The sequence below is a fragment of the Tamandua tetradactyla genome, chromosome X, assembly GCF_023851605.1.
Source record: "Tamandua tetradactyla isolate mTamTet1 chromosome X, mTamTet1.pri, whole genome shotgun sequence".
NCBI classification, from domain to species: Eukaryota; Metazoa; Chordata; class Mammalia; order Pilosa; family Myrmecophagidae; genus Tamandua; species Tamandua tetradactyla.
Window position 1 is genome coordinate 154,387,902 of NC_135353.1, and position 12,695 is coordinate 154,400,596.

Genomic DNA, 12,695 nt, shown 5'->3' on the forward strand with positions numbered 1-12,695 from the left:
TACTAAAAGAGAAAAACTGCCAACCAAGACTTCTATATCCAGCAAAATTGTCCTTCAAAAATGAGGGAGAAATTAAAACATTTTCAGACAAAAAGTCACTGAGAGAATTTGTGACCAAGAGACCAGCTCTGCAAGAAATACTAAAGGGAGCACTAGAGTCAGATACGAAAAGACAGAAGAGAGAGGTATGGAGAAGAGTGTAGAAAGAAGGAAAATCAGATACGATATATATAATACAAAAGGCAAAATGGTAGGGGAAAGTATTATCCAAACAGTAATAACAATAAATGTTAGTGGACTGAATTCCCCAATCAAAGGACATCGACTGGCAGAATGGATTAAAAAACAGGATCCTTCTATATGCTGTCTACAGGAAACACATCTTAGACCCAAAGATAAACATAGGTTGAAAGTGAAAGGTTGGGAAAAGATATTTCATGCAAATAACAACCAGAAAAGAGCAGGAGTAGCTATACTAATATCCAACAAATTAGACTTCAAATGTAAAACAGTTAAAAGAGACAAAGAAGGATACTATCTACTAATAAAAGGAACAATTAAACAAGAAGAGATAACAATCATAAATATTTACGCACCGAATCAGAATGCCCCAAAATACATGAGGAATACACTGCAATCACTGAAAAGGGAAATAGACACATCTACCATAATAGTTGGAGACTTCAATTCCCCGCTCTCATCAATGGACAGAACATCTAGACAGAGCATCAATAAAGAAACAGAGAATTTGAATATTACTATAAATGAGCTAGACTTAACAGACATTTATAGGACATTATACCCCACAACAGCAGGATACATCTTTTTCTCAAGTGCTCATGGATCATTCTCAAAGACAGACCATATGCTGGGTCACAAAGCAAATCTCAACAAATTTAAAAAGATTGAAATCATACACAACACTTTCTCGGATCATAAAGGAATGAAGTTGGAAATCAATAATAGGCAGAGTGCCAGAAAATTCACAAATACGTGGAGGCTCAACAACACACTCTTAAACAACCAGTGGGTCAAGGAAGAAATTACAAGAGAAATTAGTAAATATCTCGAGGCAAATGAAAATGAAAACACAGTATATCAAAACTTATGGGACGCAGCAAAGGCAGTGCTAAGAGGGAAATTTATTGCCCTAAATGCCTATATCAGAAAAGAAGAAAAGGCAAAAATGTAGGAATTAACTGTCCACTTGGAAGAACTGGAGAAAGAACAGCAAACTAACCCCAAAGCAAGCAAAAGGAAAGAAATAACAAAGATTAGAGCAGAAATAAATGAAATTGAGAACATGAAAACAATAGAGAAAATCAATAAGACCAGAAGTTGGTTCTATGAAAAAATCAATAAGATTGATGGGCCCTTAGCAAGATTGACGAAAAGAAGAAGAGAGAGGACGCAAATAAATAAGATCAGAAATGGAAGAGGAGACATAACCACTGACCTCACAGAAATAAAGGAGGTAATAACAGGATACTATGAACAACTCTATGCTAATAAATACAACAATGTAGATTAAATGGACAAGTTCCTAGAAAGGCATGAACAACCAACTTTGACTCAAGAAGAAATAGACGACCTCAACAAACCAATCACAAGTAAAGAAATCGAATCAGTCATTCAAAAGCTTCCCAAAAAGAAAAGTCCAGGACCAGACCGGCTTCACATGTGAATTCTACCAAACATTCCAGAAAGAATTAGTACCAACTCTGCTCAAACTCTTCAAAAAAATCGAAGTGGAGGGAAAGCTACCTAATTCATTCTATGAAGCCAACGTCACCCTCATACCAAAACCAGGCAAAGATATTACAAAAAAAGAAAATACAGTCAATATTATTCTTTACGCTTTATTCTGATTTACCTTAGTCCTAACCAGATCGGCTTCATTCATATCTATAACTGAAGTCTGACCTATTTTTCAGCTTTTTTAACAGGTACTGTATGGGGTAATGCTGACTTTCATAGCTGTAGAACTCTAGCTCTGAGTCTTAGGTGTCATATAAATACCTGAAGTTCTGGGGTACAACCAGGTTATACACAATGAGCTCAGCATCTCAGAATTTAGAAATAACTGTTACAACACAAGAATATATGTGACTGCTATAAGAGCTAACAATCTAGGATCCTTTACAATAAGCCTTCCCATGATAACCTATGCTCAAATTTAATTCTCAGAGTATGCACATTATAGTTCATATTAATGAGGTCTAACAATATTTGTCTTTCCATTTCTGCCTTATATCACTCAATTTAATGTCCTCAAGTTTCATTCACCTAGTTGCCTGCCTCACATTTACATTCCTTCTTGCAACTGCTCAATGTTCCATTATATGTATAAACCACAGTTGTCCTTCAGTTGATGTACCCCCAGAAGTTCTGAGAGGTGACTATGAGGCATAATTATAAGTAGACTTAACTTCTCCTTTGCAGGAATAAGCCTCATAGGGGTGAGTCCCAAGATGGAGGGTTCAGCCTATTGAATTGGTTGTCCCTACTGCTTGCAAGAATATCAGGAATTTCCCGGATGGGAAAGTCTAATATTTCCTCCTTTCTCCCCAGTCCCCCAAAGGAAATTTGCAAATACTTTTTTATTCTCCACCCAAATTACTCTGGTATGTATCAGGGCATCACACTAACCTGTATATACCAACAAGATCTCACACCCTATATAAGGTTCCATGAATTATGGTGATCAAACAAACTGACCATACAAGTTAAATTAGATGATGCACTACCCAAAATATAATTTTTTCACCAAATATACATATCTTCCTTGGGTCTCACATAGAAGTTGAAGCTTTAAAATATAGACCATATCATCTTTTATCCTATATGGCTGATTTACCTTAGTCCTACCAGATAAGCTTTGTTCATATCTCTAGTCAAAGTCTGATCACTTTTCAACATTTTAGCAGTTGCTGCATGGGGTTATGTTGACTTTCATAGCTTGCGAGCTCTAACTCTAAGTCTCAGTTGTCACATAAATACCTGAGGTTTCTGGGAATGACCAGGTAATATACAAACAGCTCAGTATCTCAGAATTTAGAATTAACAGTTACACCTCCTGAATATATGTGACTGCTGTAAGAGCTTACAATCTAGGACCTTTTACAATAGGATCCAACTTGATAACCCATGTTCTCAACTTCAGTTCACCAAGTTTGTATGTCCACATTTTATCCAGCACTTGTATCTTTCTTTCTCTTTTTAAACAGTTTTATTCACACACCATACCATCCATCTTAAGTAAACAATCAATAGTTCCAGATATAATCAATAGTTATGCATTCACCACCACAATCAATATGAGAACATTTCCATTTCTTCCACAAATAAAGAAGAGGGGAAAAATGAAGAATAAAACTTTTTTTAAAATAAAATTAAAAGGAGAAACAGCAACAACAACAACAAGAATCCACTACCCCTCCCTTATATCCCCCCTAACTGACGTTTAGCTTTGGTACATTTAATGGAAGCATATTACAATGTTACTGTTAACTATAGCTGCTAGCTTGCATTGATTGTATTTTTCCATATACCATCCCATTTTCAGCACCTTGCAATGTTGACATTCATTTGTTCTCCCTCATGTAAAAACACTCATATATTTGTACATTTAATCACCATCATTGTCCACTCTAGGTTTTGTTTAGTTATAGAGTCCTGGACTTTATCTTCTATCTTTTCTTCTGGTGTCATACATGCCCCTAGCCTTCCTCTTTCAACCATACTTGCACTCAGCTTTGTTCAGTGGTACAATATTGTGCTACCATTAGATAGTATTGTGCTGTCCATTCCTCTTTTTTTTCAGAATGCTAGAGAAATTTATTAGGTAATTCTATAGCTGCCCAAATAATTATTTTAACTTTAAACATGCCAGAAGACTTTTACAGTAACTTTGCTTTTGTAATCTTCTTGCCTTAAGGAAGCAAGCTAAAGATGTTTAAGTCTCCATAAGTTGAAATGGAGCTTATAAAACTCCTATCTTCTGGGGTCTTGGCATGGTTATTTCACATTATTAATATATGAAGCTGTGAGGCTGTTTGAAGTTTTGAAGCATAACTGCACTAGCTTTGGAGTATAGCTATACTATATACATATACAGTGAACATTTTACAGTGTGTTTCCTTTAGGACTTTTGATTCCATACATGGAAATAATTGCCCCTCCATATGGGAGAGGTCAGTGATTCTCTAGCTGAGAATCACTGAGAAAAATGGTTACATTTTTCACCATTGGTGGTAATTACTATGATTTTAGCAGATGATAATTAGTCATGACTTTTCCTTTTGCTCCAAGTTTAGAAACAAATGATAAATAAGATGTAGGATAGGTAGAAATAAAAATATAAGCTTTATTACTGATAAAATTGATTAGAAGTGTTAGCTATACAACCACAAGGGTTTGCCTTGGATCATTATAATTAGATTCTGTGTGAGTGCTAAAAAACTAAAAAGAACATTGATTTAAATAAAGGAGAGATTATTTCAGACCTCCAAGTCCTGGGGTGACAGTTCGTGACTGGTAAGAATATTCCACAGAACTGAGCACTCAATCTCCTTTCTATCGTGATTTGCTATGTATGGCTTCCTTCCCCAGAATCATCTTGGGGTTTAGGATGGCTGCTCCAACTCCAGCCATCATATATCCCCTCCAGTCAAAAGGAAGAGAGAGGGAGAGAAGGGCAGAATGTCTCCATTTAGGATACAACATTTTTGCTTAATCCCATTAGCTAGAACATCTAAGTAGGAAAGTGAATATTCTGGCAGTCATTTATTTAGCTGAAAACTAAGAGTTCTACTGTGAAAGGAAAGAAAGGATACTGATGGACAACTTGTAGTATTGGCCATATTTGCGAGTTAAGCTCGTGCAGCAGCTGGCAGAGGCAGAGCTAGAGAATCACTGACCTCTCCCATATGGAGGGGCAAGCTGCTTACCACAGAGAAAAGACTTACTTATAGGATAAGTTACTTGCAAGAGGGGGATCCTGGCAGGGGCTAAGCCACACACACTTGGTTCCTTCTCATTCTTACCCACTGAGAGAGGCCAGGCATATTTCTCCTAACTGATCTTTGGCTTTTCTAAGGGGTGGTACAGTGAACTGTCATAAAACAGAAAAGCAGTGCATGATTTGACACCACAATAACAAGGTTTTCTTACTTTCCTTTTATCTAGTTTTTCTTTATCTTCATTTTCCATTAGCTTGAGAAATCTTCCTGAATAGTCATAAGAGAGTTTGTCTTCTGGAAAAATGTCTCTGGCTGCAAAAAGTGCCAACTTTGGTACCATGGAATCAATTTGGACAGGAATCATCAACAGCTTTGGTTCACAAGAACGGTTATGAATCTTCCAGTATTTCCTCTATAAATAGGATCAGCAAATGTTTCCATTACCTGTCCATTTTATACATGTTCCCTGATGGCTATAATATAATTTGAATCATGTATTGTTTGTAATTGAATTCTTCTCTGCACTTCAGAAAATCTTAAAACCTCACCAGCATATTCACAGACAAACCTTCCTCTTGGTATAAATTCCAAGGGATGAAGTCCCCAGCATTTTTTATCCATTTTAAACACCTGGAGGTGGAACTGCATGCCCCTCTGGACCACTCTGTTTTTGCACTGGTCACTGCACTCACACATGATGTTGCATTTAAACTGGCTGGGCATATTTGACTTCCAATCCTATATCTCTGAGACATGAATTATCTTCATAGTTCTCTTCAAGATGGAGGCAGGTACAAGGCAGACAAGGAGTTTTGAGACAAATGCATCCGGGAAAGGTTATTTGAGTAAGATCCATTTCTACTCCAGATCCAATGACATGATCAGGAGTATACTTAAAAGGTGCCGGTTCTGACCTCAGGGGCCACGTGCTCACAAGCAAGTTCTCCAGGCCTCAGGCGAAGTCCTGTGGCTCAGTCAGATCCTTGGACTCCTCAGTCATTTCCACTGTGAGAAGCTGCGCCTACCTGTGCTATCCATTTCTTGATCATTACAGTCAGTCCTGTTGAACATTCTGTACTCCTTCAGTATCAAATGCCCAATCTCTACCCTCTTTCTATTTCCTGATAACCTGTGTTCTCAACTCTAACTCTCAAAGTTCACTCATTCATGTTATTTCATATTAGTGAAACCATCCAGACTTTGTTTTTTTGTTTCTGGCTAATTTTATTCAACATAATGTCCTCAAGGTTCATCCATGTTGTCGTATGCGTCATGACTTTATTCTGATATATCATATATATTTTTCTCTCTCTCTTTTTGCCCTAACTGATAGTCTTCATTTCTATAATCTTCTCCAGATCTCTCTCTCCTGTCTTCTATCCACTGGTAGTGCTCCCTTTAGTATTTCTTATAGAATAGGTCTCTTGTTCACAAACTCTCTCAGTTACTGTTTGTCTGAAAATATTGTAAACTCTCCCTCATTTTTGAAGAACAGTTTGCCAGATATAGAATTCTTGGCTGGCAGTTTTTCTCTTTCAGTATGTCAAATATATCATACCACTGCATTCTCATTTCCATGGTTTCTGCTGAGAAATCCACATATAGTCTTATCAAGCTTCCCTCGAATGGGACAGATCACTTTTCTCTTGATGCTTTTCAGAATTCTCTCTTGTCTTTGACATTTGACAATCTGAGCAGTAAGTGTCTTGGAGTAGGTCTATATGAATCTATTCTGTTTGGGGTGCGCTGCACTTCTTGGATCTGTATTTTTAAGTTTTTCATAAGATATGGTTAATTTTCAGTCATTATTTCCTCCATTATTCTTTCTGTCCCTTTTCCCTTCTTTCCTTCTAGGAGACCCATTATATATATATTCGTGTGCTTCATGTTGTCATTCAGTACTCTGAGACCCTGCTCAAATTCTTCCATTCTTTTTCGTATCTGTTTTTTCACATGTAGGATTTCAGATGTCCTGTCATCTAGCTCACTAATCCTGTCTTTTGCCTCTTCAAATCTGCTGTTGCAAGTCACTATTGTATTTTTTATCTCTTCTATTGTGCCTTTCATTCCCATAAGTTCTGCCATTTGTTTTTTCAAGCTTTCAGTTCTTCTTTATGGTCACCCAATACCTTCTTTATATCCTTCATCTCTTTTGCCATATCATCCCTTAACTCATTGATCTGATTTTTGAATTTTTAGCATGCTTGTTTGGAAATTTTTATTTGTTTCAACTCCTGTATCTCGTTCAAAGTGTTAGTCTGTTCCTTTGACTAAGCCATATCTTAATTTTTCCTAGTATGATTTGTCATTTTTTGTCCTTGTCTAGGCATCTGACTTCTTGATTAGTTTATTCTGGAGGTTGTCCCTCTTTTACCTAGGGTTTTCTTATTAGTTGGCTTTGTTCTCTATATATACTATGGCATGCAGTTCAACTAGACCTCTAACATAGCTTTTGTTTAATTGGTCAGAATTTTTGAGCTCGTGTTTTACTGGGTTTTTTGTCCTACCTATATGGAACCTTTTTTTGAGGAGGGTCCCCCCAGATATGACCAACCTCAATTGGATTTCCCAAATAAGGCAGACCCAGGTCTCAGGAAGAGGGTTCAATCAGTATCACATTTCCCTGAGGATGAGACCCAACAGGTTGTCTGGCTTTTCTGTGGAGCCTCTTGACCCTGCGATTTTCCTATCCTGCCCAGCAGGTGTCCCTTGTCAGTCTTCGGCTCCCCACCATGTAAAGTGGTGTGGAGCCTTAATTCTCAGCCTGCCAGGGGCGTGGTTGACACAGAGGCTGAGGTGGTTAAGCTATTTCTCATTTTCAGCCCATGGGGTCTGGATTCTCTGAAGGAGGGCTGCCCCCTGAGATGGCCCCACCCACTTTTCTTGGGGAAGATATGCCCTTTTGGGATTATCTCCTTTACTTGATTTCTTACATTATCTCTCAGACCTATCTTAACCCTGCCCTTGCCTGGGTCAGCACTTTCAGTTGAAAATGCCTGAGGCTTTCTCTAATGAGGTACTCAGAATACTTAAAAAAAAAAAAAAAAGAAGAAGAAGAAGAAGAAGAAAGAAGACAAAATAGAGAAAAAAATAAAATAAAATCCCTTTTCAGAGCCAGTCCCCAGCCCCCAGGTTTCACCAGTGAAAGCCGGAGTTGGTTCATGGCTCTATGTGTTCCTTTCCCTTGGGCACAGCTCTTTTCCAGTATTCTGAGGTTGACAAACTTCAAAAACCTCTGGGTTTTTTCTTTGCAGCCCTGTCTTCTCTCTGGCAGGGGAGACCTCAGGCAGAGAGGTCTTTTCTGCTTTTTCTAGGTTTATCTGTGAGCAGGGCTTGTATTCAGCAGTCCAAATTTGTTCATTAAAACTGCAATTGGAGCTTGGTTGAGCTACCTTCCCTTGCTCCTAGTAGAGAACTGCTTTTTTTTCCCAAAGGAAACTGTCTCTAGCAGCCTGCCATGCCAGTGGGGGAGGCATGCCAGCAGCCACATTTTGGGAGGTTTACTTAAAGTTCTGTGTTGTGATCTTGTCCCTTCCCCCTATTCCAGACTGGTATACAATGTGTGTCCATTCTTGGATGTCCCCCAAATAATTGTCTCAGATGGTTCCTGGCTATTTACAACCTGCTCTAGCAGACTAAGCCATGACCCACATTTTGAGGTTTCCAAAAAGAAACCAAAAGAAAGAAATTCTGCCCAGTCTGTAACTAATGGAAACCAACCTAGAAAGTGGGGTTTGAAAAGTGGTTCTCTATTCTTCTGTCTTTAAGGACCGAAGCATCTGGAACTGTGTACCACTGTCAAATAGACTTCCAGAATTTATCCTCTCGTCAGTTGAGTAAAAAGAGCAATCTATTCACTTGGCTCTCTTGCCCCCAGGATTCTAAGGTTCACATGGTTTCTCTACTTATCCAACCCTGTCCTTGGTAGATATTCCAACCCCAGACTCACCCTGTTTTCTCATTCTTGCCAGCCCCATATCCTAGTCTTGGACCTCAATTCTAGTCTCTTGACTTCACATAAAATTGATTGTCCCCTATTAATGATATGGTCTGCCTTCAATCTTTCACAGAATCACACCCCCATCTTACTCCAAGAGCAGACACCCCTGGGAGAGTGATAATGCCTGTAGTTCTGCCACATTCAGAGACTTGTTTGCTGTGGGCTGTCCTCTTTGCAGTCAGGGAAGTGGCAGCCCTTCTGCCAATTCAAAATGCCCACGTTTGCCTGTTTCACCTTGCTCCCTGCTTGCTCACTCATTACGTTTAGGATGTCTCATGGCCAGAACTGGAATTCTCCTCACTTAAAGCTGCAGCAGATGTTAAAGTCAGGAAAATGGGCAGATAATACCCAAGAGCCAAATGGGATGCCAAAGTTCAGTAAAATTTAAAAATTACCAAAATTCCATCCATAATCAAATATTCCTGATTGCCTCAAAAATGTCTTTGCAATTGGATTATTCAAATCATCATCCAAACAAGGTCCACACAGTACATCTGGTTGTCTCTTTTAATTTAAACAGTACCATCTCCCCCTTTTTTTATTTGTTGATATTTTAATCCTTCACATTAAAATTTTTAAGGTGGAAAAAGGCCCTAGTTAACCAAGTCTATTCACTCACAACACTTTTCACAAAGAGGAGAAGGAGAAGGAGGAATAAAAAGGAGGAGAGGCAGGGAAGAACTGTGATTACTATCTGAACAATAACCTGCCTTTCTTTTTAACTTATATTGGCAACAAGAAGAGAAAATATTTACTAATAATTATAAGTTACTAACTAATTATATATAAAATTACTTCAACAGAAAAGAATTTAATATATTCAATTAGTAGTGAGAATATCAACTCATTTTTCTATTGAATTTTTTTTCACAGTATCACCATATAGCTGTGCATTTATCATCACAATAGACATTTTTCTTTTTTTTTGAAAAATAACATATATACAAAAAAAGCAATAAATTTCAAAGCACATTGCAACAATTAGTTGTAGAACAGATTTCAGAGTTTGGCATGGGTTACAGTTCTACAATTTTAGGTTTTTACTTCTGGCTGCTCTAAGATACTGAAGACTAAAAGCAATATCAATGATTCAGCAATCATACTTCTTTGTTAAACCATACCTCCTCTGTATAACTCCACCAACCCCCCCCCCTTTTTTTAATTCATTCCATTGACTTGTTGCAGAAACTGGAAACCAGTAATTAGAATATATCACATTCTATATTTATTTATTTGCTTCCTTAAATTGTCATTTAATTTCTTTCTCTGTGGGGTCAGTGGTTATGTCTCCTCTTCCATTTCTGATCTTATTGATTTGCATCCTCTCTGTTCTTCTTTTCATCAATCTTGCTAAGTGTCCATCAGTCTTATCAATATTCTCATAAAACCAGCTTCTGGTTTTGTCGATTTTCTCAGTTGTTTTCATGTTCTCAATTTCATTTATTTCTGCTCTAATCTTCATTATTTCTTTCCTTTTGCTTGCTTTTGGGTTAGTTTGCTGTTCTTTTTTTAGTTCTTCCAAGTAGACAGTTAATTCCTCAATTTTTGCCCTTTCTTCCTTTTTGATAAAGGCATTTAGGGCAATAAATTTCCCTCTTGGCACTGCCTTTGCTGCGTCCCATGAGTTTTGATATGTTGTGTTTACATTTTCATTCGCCTCGAGATATTTACTGATTTCTCTTGTAATTTCTTCCTTGACCCACTGGTTGCTTAAGAGTGTGTTGTTGAGCCTCCACATATTTGTGAATTTTCTGGCACTCTGCCTATTTTAATTTCTTTCTCAAACACCCTTTTTCCCAAAAATTGAAGTTGGCTCTAGAGCAGCACTATGCACGAGAACTTTCTGTCGTGAAAATGTTCTAAAATGTGCACATTCCAATACTATAGCCACTAGCCACGGGTGAAAATTGACTCTTGAAATGTGGCTAGTGCAAATGGGGAACCAGATTTTATTTAACTTTAATTAATTTAAGCTTAAATAGCCACATGTGAACAGTAGCTACCATATCAGAGAGTATTGCCCTGGAGGCTTAAGTGAACTCAGCTTCAGGTTTTTGGAAAGAATATTTCATAAATAGTACTATAAGCTTCCTGTTGCATGACATAGGAGGTTTTCGGTGTTTGGTTGTCCTACCTTAATTGGTGCTAAGATTAATTTGTGGGATCAAGTGGTTCTATTTTCAAGTTCCCCATCTGCCTTTCACCTAATGTCCTCATTCACTTGTGACTGTTACTTGAATCAGTTATTTTGTTATGGGTTTCAAAATCGTGCTTTTCTAGGTCTATCATTCCTTCTACATTTACAAGCCAGAATTCTTCTGCAAAGAACTTCCTTTCATCAACTAGTGATATTTGACCACCATGAAATACAGTTCCTACAAGAAAAGTCAAGATAAATCCTTATGATTTATTTTTAATTCCCATTAATGGCTGGTGACAAAGGCTGGCGTCTTGTATCTATGCAAAAGTCCTGGGATTTTATCTGGAAGATATGGAAAGCCAGTGTGGGTTTTAAGAAGGAAATGAAAAAGTTCAGCTTTTCATCTTAGGCGGCTCCCTTGGGAAATAGTGTGGAGAATCTGTGGTGAAAGTCAGGAAGGCTGTGAAAGGAGCTGACATAATTCAGGCGAGAGATGATGGTGACTGTTTGAACTCTAGCAGGGGTGGTGGAGTAGGAGAGAGTTTGACAGAATCCAGATTAGAAAGGAGAATCAGCAAAATTTAGTGGTCAAACAATGTGAGGGGTAGGGTGGAGAGAAAGTAGGATAGGATGACATGATTAACACTAGATTTCTAATTTAGTAAACTAAGGAGATGGTGATGTCACAAACCACCTTGAGAAACGCAGTACGATAAGTACAGAGAAGTTAGTTTTTAAGGGAAAAACTAAATCTGCCCAAAAGTGGACCTCCTAGACAGAAGAAAAGATTTAGGAAACTATGGAGTAGTGTTTCCTTTTCTCACACCACTCTAAGAAATACTAGTGGGTGCATATTATGCTATACTAGGCGGGAAATGCTCATGTGGAATCATCTGGATTCAAGAGATCTATAAACAAAATTCAAAGACTATTTTGTTAGCATTAAGTGTTTAATCTGAAGAAATCAAATTCCAGGCTTCATTCCTAACCCATTTTTAAAATTCTATTCCAAATTCCTCTCTCTCATTATTTTTTCTTTATTGTTTACACAAGATAAACTGTTTTCAGAAATGAAAAATGCTATGCAAGTATATAAGCAAAACTCTTCTCAGTGATCTAAGACTCATGATGAACTGTGGAAAACACCATTTTCATTTGAAAATTATCTCCTTTAATTTCTTTTCAAAAGCCTATTTCCCATAAGTTTTTTACTTTTATCCATAACTAAATACTGCTCTTTGGAGAAACTGAAACTTATTTTCAGTTTTTTGGTTTTTTTAAAAATTTCACAGAATCTTGCTGTCTCCACCAAGGGGAAATAAAATTAAAAATATGAGAGCAATGTGACATGCATCAATATATTTATATATATAATTTATATATTAAATATAAATATAAATTTATATTTAATAAAGATATTCTTTTAAATACTTAATTCTATTCTATGGCTCATTTTCTTAAGCATTTTCTTGAACTTTTTAAAAGAATTAATTATAATTAAAAATATTTATTATCAGAACAAAACACTAACTTTTGCTAATAGTAACTTGTTAGATTTAAGCACAATAATTTTATGTAAAGTGTTGAACAATTT

General features: G+C 37.1%; 1 pseudogene; it reads right to left on the reverse strand.

Annotated features, from left to right (window-relative positions):
• Positions 1-5,073: 5,073 nt before the first annotated feature.
• LOC143672133 (histone-lysine N-methyltransferase SETMAR pseudogene) lies at positions 5,074-8,938 on the reverse strand (annotated as a pseudogene).
• Between the last annotated feature and the right edge of the window lie 3,757 nt (positions 8,939-12,695).